The sequence below is a fragment of the Acanthopagrus latus genome, chromosome 20, assembly GCF_904848185.1.
Source record: "Acanthopagrus latus isolate v.2019 chromosome 20, fAcaLat1.1, whole genome shotgun sequence".
NCBI classification, from domain to species: Eukaryota; Metazoa; Chordata; class Actinopteri; order Spariformes; family Sparidae; genus Acanthopagrus; species Acanthopagrus latus.
In genome coordinates this window covers 14,939,166-14,953,026 of record NC_051058.1, presented here as the reverse complement: position 1 = coordinate 14,953,026, position 13,861 = coordinate 14,939,166, and the positions used below count along the sequence as shown (strand labels likewise).

The 13,861-nt window shown below is 41.5% G+C and overlaps 1 protein-coding gene and 1 long non-coding RNA gene across 3 annotated transcripts in view; one reads left to right on the top strand and one right to left on the bottom strand.

Annotated features, from left to right (window-relative positions):
• The window catches only part of LOC119009720 (catechol O-methyltransferase domain-containing protein 1-like), an 81,663-nt gene that overhangs the window by 18,293 nt on the left and 49,509 nt on the right, over window positions 1–13,861 (top strand). The gene's annotated exons all lie outside the window — the stretch shown is intronic.
• The window catches only part of LOC119009723, a 61,345-nt gene that overhangs the window by 986 nt on the left and 46,498 nt on the right, over window positions 1–13,861 (bottom strand). The window contains exons 4-5 of one of the 2 annotated variants that reach the window (XR_005071808.1): window positions 13,465–13,571; window positions 8,935–13,218 (exon numbers count right to left, since the gene is read on the bottom strand). This is a non-coding gene — a long non-coding RNA (uncharacterized LOC119009723). Of the gene's footprint in view, window positions 1–8,934; window positions 13,219–13,464; window positions 13,572–13,861 lie in introns of those variants that run through there. The other variant, XR_005071809.1, reaches the window with a different exon arrangement.

Below are 13,861 nucleotides of genomic sequence, written 5' to 3'. Positions count from 1 at the left end.
AAAAAGTCGGCGCTTATTATCAACACCAACGAGGTCATGTTGTCAGTCCCATTTGTTTGCCCATTAGTTGGCAAATTTCAATGAAATGTGGGCTGTGGGCCAAAATGACCTGATTAATTTTCCTATGCAGATCTTAACCCTGCAAAATGAGGGATTTAAGAAATATATTACTACATTGTCATTAAATTAAAATGAATAGGAGGCGGAGTGACTACTAACTGCTGATAGCTCTAAATGCAGTTAACTAATTAGCTCAGTTAGCAGTACAGCTAGCAGTCCTATCAGCTGACTTGCCTTTTTCCCAGAAATGGAATACATCATTCAGAATTGTGTTTTTATTAGTGTATCATCATATGAAGACTCGTAGTATTTGCGTTACCTTGATATGAGCTATTTATATTTACAGAGGGAACGATAATCACTGTTTCCTGTTTTATTTCGTCAGGTTCGTCTTCATGTGTCATGTCATGTTACTTCCCTGTCTTTGTCTTGTTTTCTCATCCTTGTGATTGTCCTGATTAGTTTCACCTGTCCCTGATTAGCCTCCTGTGTATTTCTTCCAAGTGTTTTTCCTCTTTCTGCTGTCAGTTCGTTAGTGTTTGCTCTGTTTGGTCCTCATGTTTCATTTGCGTTCCTGCCCGTGTTTCCTGCACTTTATTTGGGTTCTTGGTTCTCGGTTTTACTTGTGTTGGTAGTGTTTGCCTCCTACCTGTTTTTTGATTCCAACTTTTCCCTAAAGCTAGCCTTTTTTTTCACCATATGCTTACCTAGAGTGTGCATTTGGGCCCTTTTCTGCTACAACCATAACACATCATCTGTAGTGCAGTGTTTCAAAAATAAATCAGATTCAGCTCAGTTTTTCTACATGTCTTTGGATCTGCTAATTTTCTAATCAAGTCATCGGGTTGACTGTATATCGTCATTTTGATGCAGCCACAGATGTACATTAACATGATTCTATTTGAAAACCTAATCTAATCTAACAAGACTGCTGCCTTGATAGACAAGACGCTCACCCAGGTAACATACAGTCACACCTGAAGAACAGAAATGAAAACATGAGGTTAATTAACTATCGATATCCGAGAGCTTGTTCCTTCACTTCAAAGCGGAATCGTTCCGAGCAGGAGGAGGAGGATACGTGAGCTTCAAAGAAACTGGGATGGACAAGGCACCACACACTCATGTATTGAAATAATAGCTGACAAAGATCCTCAGCATTTGTGTCAGTGTAATGCTCAGTGGCACCAAAAGCAGCGCCACTACCAGAGCCTCTGCTTTAATTCGTGGTGATGGGCCTGGGACTCTCTGCGGGCCGAGGAGGCCCACTGATGCGGTCGGCAGTCGGCCCTAATGCACCGGCTTGATGGGAGATGAGTGAGGGGGAGCGATCGCAGCCAATGGGCACTTGCTGAAGTAAGACCACAGTGACAGTTAGCAGCTGTGAGAACTTTCATTCTCACTCAGCGGGAGTCAGCGCTAAGTAAGAACGTTTGAGAGGTTTGACAGAGGGGTGTTGCAGCGCAGTGATTAAATGGCAACTATGTGCAGACCTCCGCAAGTGGCTGCTGGAGGACGAAGAGAGTTTGACCAGTCAGGAGGAGCGTGATGTCATTTATGGGACTCTTTGATACGCTGTTGACGTGTTTGGTTTGGATCCAGCAAAAGGTCATTAGCCCTGTTCACTAGTCAACTTCTCTCACTGATGCCTGATTTAGAGACATCAAAAACAAACAGATCTCAGTTACAGTAGGGAAAGGTGCCGATAAAGTCAAGACAAATTAATGTTTTTCAAAGCTCAAAATTAATTCTGAAACTTTTTCATTATTAATAATTACATATATTTCGATAAGATATATACAATTGTAAGAAAATCACTAAGATGTCCCATCATTACTCCCAACAGTCCAAAGTGGGACTTTCAGTTTCAAGTTTTGGTTAGTTGACTAATAGATTAATCATCTAGTTTTTGTCAGCCAGGGCGGGACAACACAACTGAACTGATTATTAAGACATCAGAATTTATTGTATTTATATATATACAATGATATAGAAATGCTATGACTCATGCTATGTTTAGTCAAATTTGCTGACTTCCTTCCTCGCTCTAACAAATTTCTAGTTGTGTTTAGACAATTTAGTCAAATTCAGAACATTTATAAACGCCTCCTTTCCAACATGGTGGGACATCATATCTTAGTTGCTTTTGAGCATAACTTCAAAAACAGCGTCTTTCCGCTCAGACCCGTGGGGGAATACACGCTAAGTCTATTTTTGATGGAAGCGGACTGGAATAGCGTCTGGAATCGCATCTGGTCAATTTTCAAAATAAAATGCCAGGACCTATAGCGCAACAAACTCGGAAACATGTACATTTAACACACTTACAACACACAAAACAACAAAATGATGTAACTATGTAGCCCACTCATCCATGAAAGAGGGTAAACAGTAAGGAGAAAATGACAAAATAAACCATCTGAGCACCTCATCAATATCAGGCTTGCATGACACGCTTCAAAAAATGCTCCCAGTGTGATTTGAAGTGGCACGGACGAGATGTTCTGCTCTGCAAGAACTTTGACAAATTGTCATATTCAGAACTATGAAACAAAATCTAATAACTGGTTTTGTAAGTTTTAACACCAGCTCCCTGTGAGTCATTCACTTTGACAACAGAAATGTACAGAATGATTGCATAATTAGATATCGCCGTGACATAATAATGAATGAACTCAGTGATATTGAGTTCTCATCCAACTCTGTTGAGCTGTACTTACAGTCTACGATTATAAAATTGTAACAAATTGCAGTTGACTTCACTTCAGTGTGTGCAATCCAGCCCCCCAGGAAAAAGAGCAATAAAAAAAAGCCACAGCTCCCTGCGTGGGATGGCTTCACTTTCAGGGTCAGTAGACTTTCCAAAGTAACAAGCCGAGCATATGCCGCAGCGGTTCCCCTTATGTCCCAAGAAAGACCCAATTAATTCATCAATCTGTACACCTCTGTCACTTCCTAGTGCATTTTAGCCCCTCGCCTGCAGAGCGCCATCCATTACCGGCCAGGTTGTTCGGCTCTCCCCCCAGCCTGCCTGCCAAACAGCCAGCCAGGGTGGCTGCTGGGTAATTACACATTGCCTTGACAACGCACATGATTGTTTTCCTTGCAGTATATTACTTCATTAGTACTTCCCAATATGCCGTATTTTTTAAATGTCACTTTTTTTTCCACCCAACTCCGTCCAATCTCGACTCGTCTGTATATCATAACAATCATTAATAACTGTCAGTCGGCCGCATCAGTTCAGCACTCGGGCTGCCTCATTAGCATGGCCCAGCATTTGTTCTGCGGAGAGGCTGATTATTTTCTACAACAGGCCAGGCCAATTACTTTAGTGAAATGGTATCACATAAATCAAAACTTAACAAGGTGGCAAATTTGAAGTTATCAGATTCCAAGAGACACCATAACTAATATGTCACTGTCACAAGTGCTCTCTGCAGGTATGCCTCCGCCATACCAAATATATCATCCCACAGGATCTCGGCGGCTTTTCTCAAGGAAATTACCATATTCAGAAAAGTGGGTATGAAAATGTAAAAGGTAAAGTTCAAGCAGGCTGGCTTTTGGGCAGTGGAGAGCGGGTGAAGTGGATAGAAAGAGACTGATCCTGCTGTAATGTCTTTTCGGGGCTATCCAGGACAATATAACATGTCGGCTTTCTCTCGCAGCTCAGACCTCTCCTTTAACTCTTTACATGATGATGTTCATCCATCACATCATGACAGCTACATCAAACCAACAACAAACATGCAAACCCAGCAATCTAAAATATGCTGACGCCATACGCAAACACATAAATACAGACCACTTTAGCTCTGCTCTGAGTGGCTTTTTTTTCTCTGTTTAAACTAGATTTTCCATCTACTGGGAATTCCCACAACCCAGAATGTGTGATAAAGTACACTTCTGTCCGTTAGCCGCTGACATGAGAGCGATTGCAGAAGCCGTGTAAATGGGTTTCTGTTTGTTTGCCCTTGTTTCTTCTCCCTCTGCTCACAGGAGCTACAGTATGTGCTACACAATGGCCAGGTTTTTACCCACTGTTAGTTAGAAAAGGATTACCTCTCACTAAAACATTCACCTCATCTTGATGTTATTTGCTCCATTTGTTTTCCACTGTCTGCAGCACCCCCGCTGCTCATTTCTCATTTTTAAGTGAGGATTGAGGACAGATGGATGCGAACTCAGAGTTTCTGATCTTTAGCAGAAGTTATGGAGGGTTATCTTTGGCTGTATATCTCTGCTCTGGCAGCGCTCCCCTGGTGATGAAGGATTAACCACCGCAGCTGTCTCTTCCCCAGGATGATGCAGTGCACTGCTCCCCGACACGACAGCATCACTTAATCTTAATGTCCGCTTCTCCAGAGCGGCCGCACAGGACAAAGCCAATCAGCATCACATGCCATGGGGATGGACCTACAGCTTGGCCCTGGAGTTTCTCACCCTCGCAGGCCTATTCATCAACTTCAGCCACACCAATCCCAGAGTTCTCCTCTCGCAAACCACAGCTGAGCCGGCCAGTGATGTATAGGACGATGAAGGAGGGTGGGGTGGGGGCTGGCGTGCGCAAGAGAACACTTATCAGATTGCACATTATGCACTGCTTTGTGTTCCTGGGAAGAGAAGTAATGAATGCACTCAGCCTTCCTTTAGCCCAGACCACCTATTTGCTGTGTTTAAAGAGATATCTGCTCAATAGTGCTTTAGCATTAAGGATGGGGTAGATCTGGAATAATGATCACTGTTCATTTAGATAAATTGCACTCAGGGAATCCATTTGTAAAGATCTGAATTCAGCTGGAAGCAGAGGAGGAGATACTTCATTTGTTCCAGCGTCCGCCCAGTAACCATTACTGGGTGTCCAAGATGTGCATGCGTAGCTATACGGAGAAAGGTATCCCATAATCCAACGCAGATTGCTTTCTTTATGATATGTAAACACACACACACGTTACTCATCGACTTGAAAGCATAAGTGTGGACCCTTTCTTGGTCATATGATGTTGAACATGGAATACTGAGGTATAAATCAAGACGCCAATGCACAGAGGCGAGGAGGGCGTGGGAGGGGGTGCACGCAAAAGGGGTGAAGCAGATGTAAAGCATTCAGGACAGATCATCATGTAGACTTATTCATGCAATATCAAAGAACAAAGTAAGAATAGATACAGCTAATCCTTTAAGAAGTCAAAGAAGTTTGATGGAGAGATAATTTTTTTAAAAGCTGTATCTCTGGCGTATCGTGACCCGGCCTCATAATGTAAAATTATGCTAAACAATATCATGATGATAGCCTCTTCTGTAGCGATGCGAGCACTTCGCCAACACCAGCCATCAACCCCCGTTCTGAACCCGATAATAAAGAGATGACACTTTTATGATACCATAATTAACAGCGCTCTAGGATGAAATTAAATCAATATGCCCATCTAATATCATTTTCTCTAGTTATGCAAATCAAACATTCAAAGCCCTTGGAAAGTGATATGAATTGCTTTCACATTTCAGTTCACACATATTATCATATCAGACCTCTTGGGTTTGATGACACAGAGGATGGGGGGGGGGGGGGGGACTTAACGATGTGAAGACAGAGCCGAGTAGAGGAGAGCGACTCTGACTGCTGATTAGCTCGCAGAGACAACAGGATGATAATGCGAGTGCTTAGATTAAAACAGTTCCACTTGTTTCGAAGATAAAATAGTGAATCACACAACAGAAGCTTGCAGAGGGACGAACATCGGAATTAAACCCCTCGGCTGCAGGAAACTGAAACACCACCCGTGCAATAATGAGATAAATTTTAACTTTTAATTCCCAGCAACACATGCTAGCACCCTTTTTTTAAGCATCCCCGCATCTCTGCAGTGGAAGGCGAGGTGAAAGAATACGGCCTTTCCCTTTATGGATATGAGACAAAAGGGAGGTTGTGATGGCTGGGCGCAGACAAGGCAAACGGCGGGCGGAGGGGGAGCCTAATGGCCGTGATTAATGACAATGGGCCAGAGGAGAGCTGGGACACAGGCGCTACATATATCATCCCTTCTCATCAGTCTGTGCACCTCTGTGGCCTCTTCTCTGCGAACCAGCACACTACAGTAAAAAAAAAAATAATAAAAAACACCTCATCTGCTCTCATACCACCACGAAGCCTCTGATTCTTTATGGACCTCGTGGATGATAGCTGAGCAGGGAAGTGACATGTAGAATAAGATATAATGAGTAAAGGGGCAATGGTGTGTGGGTGTGCGCACGCAAGTGTGTGTGGACGTTTTTCATGAACTGAATACTTCCTGCGCTTAAGTCACATTTCCAAGGTCTAATCTTCCATATGGAGAGAGATGAGTTATTGGCTATTTATGAATAGAGGTGATGATGAATGGTGCTGCATTTATCTGCATAAGTAACTCCAAGGGCTGGCACGGAGGTTCAGGCGGCTATAATAAACATAGTTTGCACTCAGGGGCAGCTCTTTATTTATGAGGCTCTGGGAATAGACATTATGTGGCCATCATCAGTTCCTCTCATTCCCTTGAGAAGAGGACAGGATATAGGTTATATATATGCAGAGTTTAAACCACTCTGACCAGGCTCGCCACCGTAGCTGTAATCAACTCCACACAGGGTTTAGTTATGACCAATTAATGGATTACTCTTCTGGGAATTATAACACTCTCAGGGACTTGCGTTTTTAATTAGGAGGCACCTTGTTGGATCCATGTTAATGCCTTCAACTTACTGAAAACATGGCAAATTAATCCCCAATTAACACTACAGGCAGATTTAGTCATTATGAAACTGCTTTCCGCATAAAGGGATACAAATATGTGAGCGGTTTAATCTTTATTCCGTCCATATCCTGTACGCCCCCTCACCCTGCAAGGCAAAACAAGTTCAGATTCCTCCTGACCTCTACATCCTCTCCTTTTCAACACCACAGAACAGGTTGAGAGGTGTTTTATGAGGCTGATTCATGACTAAATGACTCATCTTTTATCCAAATTTGTGTCAACTTTCCGGCCTGGACACCTGAGCAGTACTTCTTATCTTTCATATCTGACATGAATGTTATGGAGTAGTTCTTAGCTCTCAAAATGGAAATTGACAGATTTTCAATTTTATGTTGTGACAATGGTGTGCTTGTAATATGATTAGGATTAGTCACAAAAAAACACTTGTTTAGTTATAGGAAAGGATTGTGTCAGCTTTGAGTACCTTGTTGTGTCCCCACAAAACACATCTGGAAATGTCCTGATATCATCTGACGTTAAAACAACAGTGGATTCTGGCTTCTCATATTTCTCGGCCTAAGAAAAGATTATGTTTTTAAAATACCTGTTTTGTTCATCATAAACACAGCTGGAATGTCCTGATGACTCGTCCTTTAAAGAATTAGCCTGTGGTTTCGCTCTTACAAATGTTGAAACACCAGCTTGAACTGTGTCTGCCATGGCAGCCATCTCAGCCTCAGACGAGATCATGTTTATCCTTTAAATACCCGGTTTTGTCACTACTACCACGGCTGTAAATGTCCTGATATATTGCTATTAAGACTATCCAGTGGTGTCCAGCCTACAAATGTGAAAACACCATTGCAAACAGTGTTCTCTGGCTTGGCAGCTGTCTCATGTTTTACCTTGAAAGACACTGCTGGAAATTGCCCGATGTCTCATCGGTAAAGATCTCCAGTGGTTTCATGCTTACAAAAGAAGGCTGTCTCAAACAGTGGTCTCCGGCTAGGCAGCCGTCTTACACAGCTCTAACTCCACAGACAGAAACCTCAGCTTCTTAGCACTGTATTATCAGGAAGTGGTGTTGGAATTTGTTAAGTCTGTGAGTGGGTGTTGTTCTCCCTGGGGTCTGTTGAATTTATAAACAGTGATTAGGTTTTAACATTCCTGCAAATTCACACACAAAATCAAGTCGTAACGACCTTGCAGTGAAAGTCCTGAACCGGCAATTTTCTCGCACACAGCAGCATTGATTCTGCTGCAGAAAAGCATAGCATGGGTTAGTTTCCAAATAGTGCATTTTCCTGCAACTCACTCTGAAGATTTTGTTGTCTAGGACAACATTATCAAACCTTACAGTGGGTTTGAATATCTGCACTGAAGCACTCCCAGGAGAAATTTATTTTGCATCTACTTTTTCTTTTCCTCAGAGCAAATTGTTAAACAAAAGGCTGCTGTTCTTCTCCGGAATCATTTCTAATTCTCACATTGAATTCTTGATTATTTTCTTTTGGAAAAAGAGCCGACAGTCGATTAGTCATTGCTCAGGTCATCCTTATTTCAGGACTGTTTGCCATTGGCAATAGTTTAGTTTTTTCCCCCGTTTCCTTCTTCTGTTATTGCTTTTTAAATGCTTGATGCACAAACAAGGCATCTTGTGAGAAAACACAGCGTCTTTTGTCTTCCCAACTGTTTTTGCTTATTTTCCACGGGTGCAGCATATAATTAATATCTCAGCAGTGCCGGGGGTTGTCATTTTTCAAATGGTTTCCCTGGAAATGTTCTACACCTCTTAATGGCCCTGCTAATGCTGTAGCTGTCATGTCTTGGACAGCTGCACTTTTACAAGACAAACTCAGCTGTGCCATGGGCCTCTCTGTGGACTTACTCACTCAAAGGCTTAGAGGCTGGTGCTGCCAGCTGGTGATAGCACACATAACATTTGATTAATCTTTACCTTGTGCCTGTGACTGGCGAGTCACCTTCCAATGGTTTCCCTGGCGGATTGAATATTTTTGCTGTTTTCTGATGGATGACAGATCGGCCAAATGGCCAGAAACCAGATGACCACTTACAGGTGGCCTCCAGTTTGTTGAGGCAGTAAGCAGGAAGGATTTAGAAACCTTTAAAAATCATTTAATACATCATTTAATACAGATTATGACGATCCATTTTTTTTTACATAGAAATAACATAGGAAATTAGAATGAATGTAGCTGTTAGGAATTTGGGGCTATCAAAAGCTCTTCAGCCTTTCAGGCCCTCCGATTCCCAAAATGAGGTTCATGATCCTCTAAGGGATCACAAACTCAATCTGAGGGGTCACAAGAGGACAAATTAGTTAGAAAAGACAAAGAAAACAACATGTCACTAATGAACACAATTATATTTTGTGATTTTTTAAGTAAATTTTTGCCTTTTACTTGTAAAAAGGCAAGTCACAGAGACATCAGCCACCTTTTCAAATGTTGGAAAAAAAATGTAACATAATTCAACATTTTGGGAGGTGAACATACTTGCTGTCTTTGTGAGAGTTACATGAGAACTCTGATACCACTCTTACATCTGTATGTTAAAGAACTTTGATGTTAACTAAAGCTATCAACAGAATGAGAAGAAATATGTTTAAACTTTATATGTTCATGTTTTTTTTGTACTGTGTTGCTGAGATATATGTTGAAGTAAGTATGCTAACCTGCTAGCCCCTAGCCAGTTCGTTCCTTAAGAGGGATTGGTCTAATAGTAAACACCACCAACACTCCCATGGTACTCCCAACTCTGGATGTGGGCAGAGTCAGTGAATACAACCACTACCTGCATGGTTAACAAAGCTTACATACTAATGGAAGCTACACTTAGCCAAAGCTAGCAGTTACTCTGTTGATATACTGCTCCCTGTTGGTTTGGAGTTTGAAATCAAGGTGGTTAATTCTTATATAATCCATCTTTTTAAATATAAAGCTTGCTTCAGCAGGCAATTAACTTAGCTTAGCATTGAGACTTGAGGCAAGTGTTACATCTTGTTTGTTTAATGTCCACAAAACCAACATGTTAACCAACATGCTAATATTGTGGCGGAAGTGATGTGTGGGAACAATTTCTTGGCTGAGAGCTGTGACTTCCTGAAGTCTTGACTGGCAAACTCACAATAAAGTTCTACCCTCATTTTATCCAATCCAAGTGTCCCAAAATGTCAAGCTATGCACTGTAGATTGAAAATTCAGCCTTCCAAGACACAAAACAGAGGAAACTAAAACCATCTAAGGAGCTATTTGTCAATTCCATACCACAATCATGGATAAAGGTGAGGCTGTTTGCTGCCCTTTCAAAGAGCAGCTGCCTACTGTATCATTACCACAACGGCAAATCTGAAGTCATCCATTAGCTTGTTAGTCAGTGAGGCAATGGAGCCACAATGAATGAATGGCATTGGTTGTGTTGAGATTAATTTTCTCTTGCCTAAGAAAATGAGAGAGCCTTATCTGTAACAAGACATTACAAGCCAGCACTGTTTGGTAAGAAAGTGAAATGCAGTATGAGAGAAATTAAATTAAAATTCACACAAAGTGTTTACTTCACTAAAGGCTCAAGAAACACATCCTCAGCCAACAAGAAACACATCCAAAGAAATGTTAATGCTCACCAAAATGCTAAAAAGAAGTCAGCACAAGTGACGAAAACAATGATTTTTACTTTGATTTGTGACACAATATCTTTTGTGAACCCGTTTGCTTTCTGTCCTCTTTGAATTAGCATTAACTGATGTGTTTGGGCCCTTTCACATGCAAGTGTGAATAAAAGCTCAGCTAACATTCCTCTGTCACGGAACACAAAAACAAAAGATCCACTGAAGTGGAGATATGCCTGTCCTGATAAGTAAATCACTGTGATGTGTGATATAATCACTAGGGAAGCACAAGTACTGCTGTTTTCTTCATTTCAAACACTATCTCTCTATTCCTTCCCTGAAAGCAGATATTGTTGACTGTGAGATGGTTATCATAATTCATGAGAGTTCATCTCGAGTTCAGGACAAACACTTCATACGCTTGTTACTTCCTAATAAGATGACACGGCACAGATGAAGCCACTGTTTGGACATGTGGATCATGCGTGCAGTGTGTGTGTGTGTGTGTGTGAGAAACGTGGTGGGATGATGGATATAAAGAGTTCATTGTAGCACCCGGGACTGGCTCGGGGTTAGAGGATCATGTAATAGTGTTTATCATAAAGCAAGAAGTGTGTGGTCACAGAGCATAAGACACCAGAACACAACAACAGGTTTACATAAAGGACATGAACCTTGGAAGCATTAAAAATGTCCCTCTTGGGGTTTAAAACTGCAAGCCGGAGCTGGTTTACGTCTCCATCTTTGTTTGAAGCACAGCATGATGGTGGCCCTTCAACCCCCATTTTCCAGAAGCTTAGACCTGGTTGTTTGATGAGGGCTTATCCCTCAGCTGACATATTATCGCTGGACAGGCCTCTGACTGCGCCAAAAGAACAAGCTACGCCAAGGATTAGCCTGCACACTCGTGCTAATGCAGTCAAACTGTCAGAGAGATCAAAGCCACTCACTCCAGATTAAGACCAATTAAAGTAGGTGGCCCTACACAAATTAATAGCTGGAGCACTCACCTGTTAAAAGGCGGAAAAACAGCGAGGGGCTTTGTTCTCTCGGTCCAAGTGAGAAAATGTCTAGCTTTTCCCCCGTCAGTCAGTTATGTGTTATGGCAAGCAGTCAGCAAACAAAATCATTTGTTTCTGGAGGTTATGTAAATCCACATGTGTTTATTACGCTGCAGTTGCACCCACGTGAACTCGAAACCAGCAGAAGTGAGCCCTTATGTCCAAATGCTAACGTGACAGTTGTGATTGCCGCCTTTAATGGAGCAATTTAAAATAATTGGCACTTTGCTTGAAGGCCACCTTCCCATTATTAGACTCTGATTTGGCTTTTACAGCGTTGTACATTCTGCTACATAGTGCACACACCCTGTTGAGTTTGGAGCAGCTTCCAAAGCCATTATAATCGAGGCTGAAGTGAGTCGGTTTACCCAAATCATAAAGAGATATTTTGTCACTTAGATCCGGTGGCCAAGTAGATAGTTCAGTTTTTATGTGACAAGGTTGTGAGATATCAACCACTGAGGTTTCTGCCACTACAGCAATACAATTCAAGGGAAATTAAATTGTTAGTGATCGTCAAGATCAGTCAACATCAATGCACAAGTTACCGTGGATACTCCAAAGATGCCACCAATTATACTTTAACTTGGAACTACTTTGTAATGAAAAAATTGGCCTTAGTCCCTATGAAAACTATCACAGTGAGATCTCATGATCGTCCAAAGTCAAGAACATTGTTTTCCATTCACCTCCACTGTAGTGGGAGTGTTCAGTGCAGATATCTCAAAACTAGGCTTTTCTTACAATTCATTTCCGTGACGTTTAAACGGACATTTAAAGTTAAACTAGTCTACAACTTTCAAAGAAAGATCAATAAGGTTAAATATTGTCAGAGGAAAATATTGCCTATATTATAAGGGCCATTTGAATCCATTAATCAAATACTTCTACATCCATATCATAATTTAAATGCTTAACCCTGCCTAAACATTGCACGTAACCCTATACAAAACATGATAACATCCCACTAAATGAGAGTGAGCGAATAACTTTAATTGAAAGCAATATTCAAAGTAACAAATTGGAAATGTGCATGATTATTACAGCAGCTCAGCAGCATTTCATCTGGTTAGGCAATCACAAAACAAATACAGTAAAAAATTATAATCAGTCGTCAAAATATCAGCCATTGTTAACATTTTATAAAGCAACATTTGACAAGGAAGACAAGACATTTAAGGGTTTTCTAATTAGATCCTTGTAATGTAAGTGTTTGTCAACAGGATAATCCTTCATAAGATGTTATTAACATTAATAAAGCCTATTCAAGAGTTAATAAATACCATAATAAACACCTTTATTGCAAGATTATCAAAACACTAGCACTAAAAGAACTCGTTGATAGATGCTTAAGAATGTTACTAATATCTTCATCAGTTTTTGTTTTGTTTAGCCTTTACAAAGCTATCTTTGGTGCTTTATTAAGATATATATATATATTTATATTGATCATTGTGCAGCTAACCATTGTATTCCTTATCACAAGGGCCTCAATATAAAACATTAAAGTTACCTCACAAATCTATATGCATTTCCTTCCGGCAGTGTAATAAGACGGTGACAAAGAGCTGCTGCAGCGCAGAAAGAGTTAACAGTCTCAGTTATTACAGTAATGTGAACGTCTCAGACTGAGGCATCTGAACCACAGCTGGTCAGATAGGCTGCGGGTCATCTGAGGGCCAACGGAGGCTCTGCTGATCAAGGCCTCTGCTCTCGACAGGGGGATGAATGATGACTGCGGAGTAAATGCCAAAACTATAAATTTCATCCCGGACTGACCCAAAGCTCCTCCAAAGTTTATTTACATTTTCACATAGCATCCACCCCCCCAAGCGTCAGTGTCAAAGGATCTCGAGGCAGGATGAATAAGCGATTGCAGTGCGTGCGCTAAAAAACCCGCATTGCCAAGAAAGTTAATTTCGCTCCTACATGTCCGTTGTGAGTGCCGCTGAGGAGCAGACTGAAAGGATCTTTCACTGACTTGTCTTTTCTTGTTACTCGCTCTGAATCTCGCCATTCCACTTGATCCAGGAGAGCTGAGCAGAACCGGGTGTGGTGTCAGAGCCGCTCTTCAATTACAGCTTTGTCCTGTCAATTACAAGCACAAATGGGGGAATTTTGCTTTAAAAAATGCAAAATAAATTCTGAAGCCAGACACATTTTTATATGTGGAAAATAAATAAATAAGCGCAGCACCCCATGGTTAGCTTTCCAATGGGCCTCGCAGAGAGCTCTGTTTGATGTGGATGCCTAGAGTCGACTGTGTTTGGACAGTCATGGGGTGGAGCTGCCAGGCTTTTAACTGCTCCAGAGAACACAACCCACCACAGAGCGGCACATAGGAGTCCCTCTGTCCTGAGGCTGGACACAAACTATCA